This window comes from Triticum aestivum, unplaced genomic scaffold (assembly GCF_018294505.1).
Source record: "Triticum aestivum cultivar Chinese Spring unplaced genomic scaffold, IWGSC CS RefSeq v2.1 scaffold63265, whole genome shotgun sequence".
NCBI lineage: Eukaryota > Viridiplantae > Streptophyta > Magnoliopsida > Poales > Poaceae > Triticum > Triticum aestivum.
In genome coordinates this window covers 138,583-146,646 of record NW_025228076.1, presented here as the reverse complement: position 1 = coordinate 146,646, position 8,064 = coordinate 138,583, and the positions used below count along the sequence as shown (strand labels likewise).

The following is an 8,064-nucleotide window of genomic DNA, read 5'->3' as shown; positions in this document are numbered from 1 at the left end:
ACAATTTTAGGCCTCCAATATGGATACATATCTTTTGAGGCTACTGATATTTAACCCTCCCATATTGTACTGATAGAGAATTAAATATGAATCTACATAAATGACTTGCAAGTGCGATATGCTTATTTTATGGTCAGTTTGTTTTAGTGGTCATATTTAGAATAGCACATATTGTGTATCTTTAAAGTCTGGAGTGTTGCTTCTTTCACCTTTAACCTCCGTATCTTTTTAATAATCAAGGTTTAGTGATTCAGCTGTGAGCATAGAGATCCTTACATTATTAAATATTTTTACCCACAAGAAGGTTGATTTGAATTTTATATTCCCGGCTTTCTTATAATATCTCATAGTAAAACCATTATTTTATTTCATCCCGTGATCGAGGTAAACCAGAAAAAATGAATGTTACGTGTATATGTTACTCCTATCTGGGTTACTAGATAGGAAGTGCGGCTTGCCGCACCCCACCCGCCCCAGCAATATCCAACCTGATATGAGACCTTATCTAGTCCATACATTTACATTTATACAATGCAAGGCAATGGTGCAAAGGTTTAGTATGTTACAACAAAAGTGCAAAGGTTCACGGTAATTTATTTACAATATATATTACCTACACTGCAACGGGTGAGTGAATAACGAAGAAATTAGCTCCTATTTTTAGTATAACCAATCATTACTTTTGTATAGCACATACACATAGTAATCAGCAGAGTATTTGTAACCAAATCCATCGTTATTCTCGAATGTAGTGCAATGTTACATAAAGCAAAATGTTAGAACTCTTTTCAGTTCTAGACATTCTCTTTTTTAGGCAAATTGTTATATACTCCTCTGTAAACTAATATAAGAGTGTTTAGATAACTATTTTAGCATTCTAAACGTTCTTATATTAGTTTACGGAGGGAGTACATACTTTCACGCTGCTGCTACAATCCACCTTCTCTGCCACATCACGCTGCTGCTTTCAGTACTCGTCTGCTCTGCAATAACTGAAAGTATGTGACACTTTAGTGCAAACTTTGTCAAAACAGAACTTAAATATTTACCAAACTGAAAAGGCAGAAAAGAATAACTGGAATTGAAACATATTAAGATTCATTAACATGCAATGCTATTGGAGAAACAACTACATAACTGATCATTATTTTGATCTATCATGACTACTCAATGGCCACCTCTTTCTTATTTTGTTCCTTGACCAATGATTTCTATTCATCTTCAATTAGTATTTTGTCCTTCATTTACTATAGGTGCGTCGTCCAAAAAAAATTACAACCTTGTATATGGCCATCATGACTTAGAAATTGGCAGGAAGAAATAATAGAATTACATACAGACAAAATGTAGATAGCTCGTTGCACTTTTTTTGAGAGACAGAGAGAGACAGACCTAGTTGCACCAAAATGTCGATACCCAGCCAAGATACTTGGGCTCATGACGACGACGTTCATGGAGGAGAGAGCGACGGCACCAACGAAAGCACACACTCCAAATTAAGATTGCGGCTCGACCGTCAACCTAGATCAGCAGCAGGAGATCATAAACTGAATCATGGAAACAGAAAGGAAGCCAAGGAAGCAAGCTCACCGGTGGCCAACTCGCCGTCGTCCAGCATGGAACTGGAGGGAGGCACGATGAACTCGCCGGAGACGCGCACCTCCTTCGCCCATCATCGTGCGGGGAGGGACTGGCGGAGGACGAAATAGTCATATAGCACAGGGAAATTTGAACTTAGTTACAAAAGCAATCTGGGCCTACTCAAAACCTCATGGACATAAATATTGACCATGACCAAGACAACACACAACTGACTAATTTTAAGCAGCAAACAACATATGATGGAATCAGAGTTCAACCTCTTCTTGTTCGATCTTCCCGCGAACATTCTTCTGCGTTGCTGAAATCCAAACAAACTACATCAATATATGAAGAAAATCTCAAGAAAATGAATGATCAAATAATTTTCCTCTGTAAAGCAGTAGCAGGATAGTAGATAAATGCTACGGGCAACAACAGAAAAGTAAGACGAATGTAACTGTATAAATCTCAAGAACATGTCCATATGATGGCCATCAAATTAAACTGCTGCTCTTATCTACCACATGGTAGATCTACCACAACACACAAATATATCTATCACATATGGCCATCAAAGTTCAGAGAATAATTATGAGACATAGTTTCCAACAGGAGAAAGAAGATAGCCCTAAAAATCTTTGCATTGTCACATCACACACCATTTCTATAGGTCTAAATATAAAATACATATCACAAATGATTTTATTCCTAAGTCAAACCAAATAAATAAGAGGCATACATAATCTGCGTCATAGTGTGTAGGTGCAGAAATCTCACTAACTGATAAACATCACCAAAAGGAGGAGGTCAGGTGTGCCTTGGAGCTGCCACGCCATGGAAATCTTCTGCACTGGGGAGCAGTGGGATCAACAGCTGCAAGAAATGGACTGTCAGCATACACAACAAATGCAAGCACACACAGAGGAGGGAGACAAACCTGTCGGTTAGCAGCCTCAAGAACGGCCGCAATCGGCACATTGGGCTGGAAGCCTTTGCACAAAGGGCGTGGCGAGTGTGATGGATCAGGGGGCTCGGTGGTGAAGGGCGAAGGAGAAGGTGGAGGCGTGGCAGAGCATTTTCACATGCTTCCCTACATGTTCATGTTACAACAGTGTTAGAAAAACCAGTATCTTGAATGTAAGGCACCAACGTGACTGTTAAAGTTTTGCCGAATTGAACCCCAATGCTAAATACATATGCAGTAGGATTGATCTGCAGCACAGTGATGACAACAATTTCAACACACAGTGTACCTTAAACTTTGCATCTTCCAAACTCGCTGAGTAGAGTGCTTTTCCCAGTCTTGGTACTTCGCTTTGGCAAGAAACTGTCAAATGTCCTCTGACATTTGTCCCTTGAATTTGAGGACTTCAAGTGATCAAACACCTGTTTCCCAGTCAATATGTCAAGTAAGCACAACCATCAAAATTACATAATCAGCTGAGTTCACTGATGAACTGTAGCTACACTTGTCATTTAAACCCATAGGTAATCAGAGAAGAGCTCGGTTATCACCATCTTTCTGATGATAATGAATAGTGAAACCATTTCATCTGATGATAATTACTGATGTCAAAGTGAAGATCAACGGATTCAGTTCAAATTTCCACCTAGACAGACATTCAGGAACACGCAGATAGCATCGCCCAATTGATGCGCTAGACTACAACTCACACACACGGGTTGTCGAGAAGTTCAGAAGAACGAGAAAAAGGGAGGACAAGAAGGGCCACATGCGGAGGAAAAAGATAAGCTTCACAAATAAACAGGGAAGCAGGGCCTTAGATACTACATGTAAGACTACAGTTGTATTTGCAGATACAGAGACTGGTTCAGAATGTATAAGAGGATTCATGAACGACAGACCTTGTCGAATTCCTTGACGGTGAGAGCGCAGTCCCCCTCCAAGAGCAGCGCGCATCCTAGCAAATAGTGTCCCTGCATCAGTAACAGAAGCAAGAACAGATGAAGCTCTGAAACCTCTGCACATTTTACAAATATACGGCCCTCTTCCTCTGAAGCAAGAACAGACATGAACTGAAAAATGGGGAATAATAATCTGTGTCAGTCACCTTGATGGAGGTGTCGTCGAGCAAGAGCGCCCTCCTGCTGTCCTCCTCGACCCTAGCCCAGTCCTTGTGGCGGAAGTGGCAGGGCCCCGGTTCACCCAGTAGACGGTGAGCAGAGCTCCAACTGCACTGGTGCCAAATCCTCTGAAAACACCAGGGATGCCATCACTCCTCAATATCTTTCTAAAAACGACAAAGCCAGACATATGTGAAAGTCCTCCTTCAGCAACCTGCATTCTAGTCTTCACAACAGCTGTTGGATGCAGAACACCTTGCTGGGCCGTAAATAAGATTGCCCCAATGACATGAAACTTTGTCTTGTCCAACCTGCAGTGTTATACAAAAGGTCAGTTATTTTGATCACAAGAATATGTACTCGCAAGTTGGTGATGTACCTAACCCCACATGTATAATTACACGGAATTACCAGTTACAGTTATAACCCTTTCATGATAACATCCCAGGTTATCAGATCACGATTCGGTCATGTGATTCTACAATCTACGATTTTATGACCACAACAAACAAATGACTCCCCCATTTTCCACATCAAAGTGACATCACCTGAAAAGCTATGTCTATCTTCCACATACAGTGCTAGCGGACAATAAACATCTAGATGAAACACAATCACCAAATTAAACTGTCCAAATTGTGCAAGAACGCAATGCGTTAGTGTTAGAAGGGGCTTCAACTGATTCGGTTTCAAAGGATATACTCCTACAATTCAGGTCATTTCAAAGGATTTGAAGAGAAACTATAGAGCGTGGGCTTGCATTCTCCTAGATCGCCCAATGCCAGAATGAGCTACATCCCCATCCCCATCCCTATTTAACTTGAAAAAGAATAGGATCTTGGGAGGAGGAGCAGGGAGGGGAGGGGAGGGCGGGGGAGCTCACCATGGTCGGGTCTTGCGAGGAGGCGGCGCCGGCGGCGGGGTAGGTGGGCCTAGTGCTCACGGTTCCTGGTGCCGGATCGATCCACCGAAGCGCGTTGGTGGCGTTAAGCCATTGGAGCTCGTCGGCATCGCCCAAGGCGGCTGGTTGCGACGGCGACGGCGTGTTCAAAGAATATATGACAGTTCATTTTTTTAAGGATTCGAATGCATTCATCACTTTATCTTAGTAATGACATAGTCTTATGGTAAGTTGATTAGATATCTTGCAAGGCAAGCTATGTTGTCAATTGGGTGTGTACAAAACATTATCAGAACATGGATATCATAATTGGATTAGTGAGAGTAACACTGAGCGAGTAATCACGAAGTGCAGAGTTTAGAGAGTAATCACAAAGTGCATGGCTCATAATCGGCTTCTATTTCCTATTTCCACGATCACAAGATACATATGCACTAAATGTTGTTATTCCCTTGCAATACTGGAAATAATCACACCTGGCTCAAGGAAGAACTACATCAATTACAATATCATGCTTCAAGGATTTAATGTCATGAACAGGAACAACCAGCGAGAACTTGTCCAAAAACTTGAATATATAAAAAACTTGAATATATCATATAGCAGAACAAAAAAACAATTAGCTATTTAAGACAACAATTAGTAGAAGACCAGATCATGTACTACTTCAATAAATGCAACCATGCATCATACAAACACGCGCCATGTTGATACAAAATTACTTAAAGGAGGGAGAACTTGTTTGTCCAAAAGAAAATTAAATGATCAAGCAACTATAAATTGTGGAAGTCGCAGAAGATGGAGAACACACAAATTAATTTGTTTGATATAAATCCTTCATCGTGTCATGTATTAAGTATGACCCAGCAAATGATATAATGTGTATTACCATACATACAGGGAGGTAGAATTACCAGTGAACTGATGAAGAAGTAAGGCTCTACGGACCAACATTATATTTCCTGCTTCATATACTCTAATTTCTGAAATATAAAAGCATAAACTTTGTGGAAAGCAGCAAGGTAAAGCAGTAGATTAGTATATTTGTAGGTGACTATTTCCTTATATCATATCATAGAAAATCACTTAAGAATTTCAATATAAAAGTATAAATTTGTACAGAAGTAGGAGGGTGGATTATCTATAGCACATATGAAACCAATACCAGTTTAGGCGCAAGTTTCAGGTAAGCATGATGCTAAGAAAGTGAAAAAAACTGACCGCCATCATGAGTTATAGATTAGAGTTATTACTCAGTTCAGATAAAATAAAAAGAACCACTGATTGTTTACATACAGCAGAATTATGGCTCAGTTCAGATAAAAAAGAAATAGCCACCGATTGTTTCCATATAGCAGAATTATGGCCGATACAAATTAGATTTATTTCTCTTAAACAAGAAAGGCTCGTGAAACACACACGTTGACAGCAAGAGTTCTATTTATTTATCTACACATGCAAACCTACAACGGAATTATGGCTGAAACACGCCATGAAACTGGAGGTGCAGCGCATGTTTTATAAAAATGGTCGAAGTGCCCTAATCCTAGTAATATGAGCTATGATCATTTTGTCATGGACCCATGGTCATATATAATTGTCACAAGAAGCATCCCCTCTGTGAAACCTACCTTTGGTGACAAAGATATAAAAAACTATCTAATGAACAAAAATGAAGCTTTTGACAGCCTACATATCAATTTGTCCTACTATAATGTGATGAAGCTTTGAAACTGTACATATCAAGATTTTCGCCATACCATTTAGGACTTTGAAAAAAGATATAAAAGCTGCACTCAACTCCTCCGCCCAAAGCTTCCTTGATAATAAACCAATACTTCAGAATAGAATAATATGAAGATCATACATGAGAACAATACAAATCAATCTTGCAGCACCTCCTAAAACTGTAAGAGCAACAGTGGCTTTTCTTCCGCGCAATATTATATCACAATCATATACCTACGCCAAACAATGAAGAAACGGTTAAACATGTAGATCCACCAATGGTGGCACAGTCGGTTGATTTCCAAGTAACACATACATGGCTGCATAATTCAAGAAAAATGAACTATGCATTTTCCTCTGCAAACAATACAAATGTGCTCACTTAGAGAGAGCAGCCTAATAAAATAATTTTACCTAGCAACAAAACCGTGAGGCAAATTAACAACAAGCCCTCAGTGACGCATACAGTAAACTGAACATCAAAGGATTGTGAAAGCAACATTTGAAGTTGATTTAAAACTCAAAGCAATATTGACTCGACTCTACAGTAAACTGAACATCCAAAAGGGGATGATTGAGGATGCTGCGGTTTTGGTCAAATTTAAGTTGAACCATTCAATTTTATTTGCAGTTCATACTACCTGTACAATTGCAAGGTGAATCCAACTCAGATTTGAGTGGTGTAGAGAAGAGAGGGGGGGAGTAGAAGGCAGCCACGAGTCGTACCCAGCGTTGAATCCACGCGCTCAACATAGGGAGCAGCCAAGGCATGCCCTTGAACCAAGCAGCTACTCCATGGCCTCCCTGCACACGAGCAGAGATGAGATGAGATCTCACGCACGCACGCGTAGATCAAATAAAAAAGAAGAATAAGCAAAGGGGAGGAGACGATGGATGCACTCACGCATCAGACGCTCCTCTTGGAGGGCATCCTGCGCCATGGGGAGGGGGGAGGGGCTAGGGTTCCGGGTGATGGTTGAGATTGGACACTCGGGCCGCTCCAGCTTGTTGGGCCCGTACATTTGCAGCCGCGCCGCTGCGTCCTCGGAGCTGAAGCCGCGGTCCGCTGGGACGCCGAGCTCTGCCAGACCGGCACGTCGAGGCGGGAGAGCAGCGCGGCGGCGACCAGCTCGATGATTGGAGATGGACGGGGACGAGGGGGGACATGAGCGCGGTGGTGGCCGTGGCGGCGGCGAGGGCAGCGGAGGCGGCGGCGAGGGCGAGCGGAGGCGGAGGCGGCGGCGAGGGCGAACGGAAGCGGCGGCGTGGGGAGCAGGCGGCCGCGCGCGAGCGTGGGAGTGAGCGGGCTAGGGTTATCTCCACGGGAGCAGCCCCTTTTATACCCCTGAGCGCGAAATGACGGAAATGCCCTCGGCGGGGCAAAGAAATTACACGCGGTGGCACGAACTTCAGCATTCTACTGTATTCATTGCAGCAGTGTTTTCACTTCGATCCAACGGCCCATATCTTCCCAGAGCGAGATCCGACGGCCGAGAACGCATCAAACGAAGGATCCAACGGCCATTGGCCGATCGGTGAGGAGGCTGGGTGGCTCCCAACTAACATATATCAAGATTTGTTTATGTTTCGAATATTTTCTAAGAAGTTCTTGAACAGATTTACATAAACCTGGCAGTGAATGAGCGTATATTTGGAATGAAGATAAATTTTCCTGAATAGCGAATTAAGTGATCCATCACCCAATGATACACAATATATGCTATTCTAAATATGACCACTAATAATTAACCTTGCCATCAGCTTATAGT

At 42.0% G+C, this 8,064-nt stretch overlaps 1 long non-coding RNA gene across 17 annotated transcripts; it reads right to left on the bottom strand.

Moving 5' to 3' along the window:
- Positions 1–553: 553 nt before the first annotated feature.
- On the bottom strand, positions 554–7,598 carry LOC123173010 (uncharacterized). 17 transcript variants are annotated; one of them, XR_006485816.1, is made up of 16 exons: positions 7,200–7,598; positions 7,022–7,099; positions 6,466–6,529; positions 6,328–6,386; positions 5,482–5,570; positions 4,550–4,689; positions 3,881–3,977; positions 3,654–3,794; positions 3,448–3,519; positions 2,835–2,967; positions 2,519–2,671; positions 2,359–2,454; positions 1,860–1,900; positions 1,591–1,690; positions 1,393–1,521; positions 554–992 (listed from the first exon to the last, which is right to left on the bottom strand). It is a non-coding gene; the product is annotated as an uncharacterized lncRNA (long non-coding RNA). The 17 variants fall into 17 exon arrangements; XR_006485808.1 differs by having other exon boundaries at positions 5,482–5,550; XR_006485817.1 differs by having other exon boundaries at positions 6,328–6,382.
- Positions 7,599–8,064: the final 466 nt, after the last annotated feature.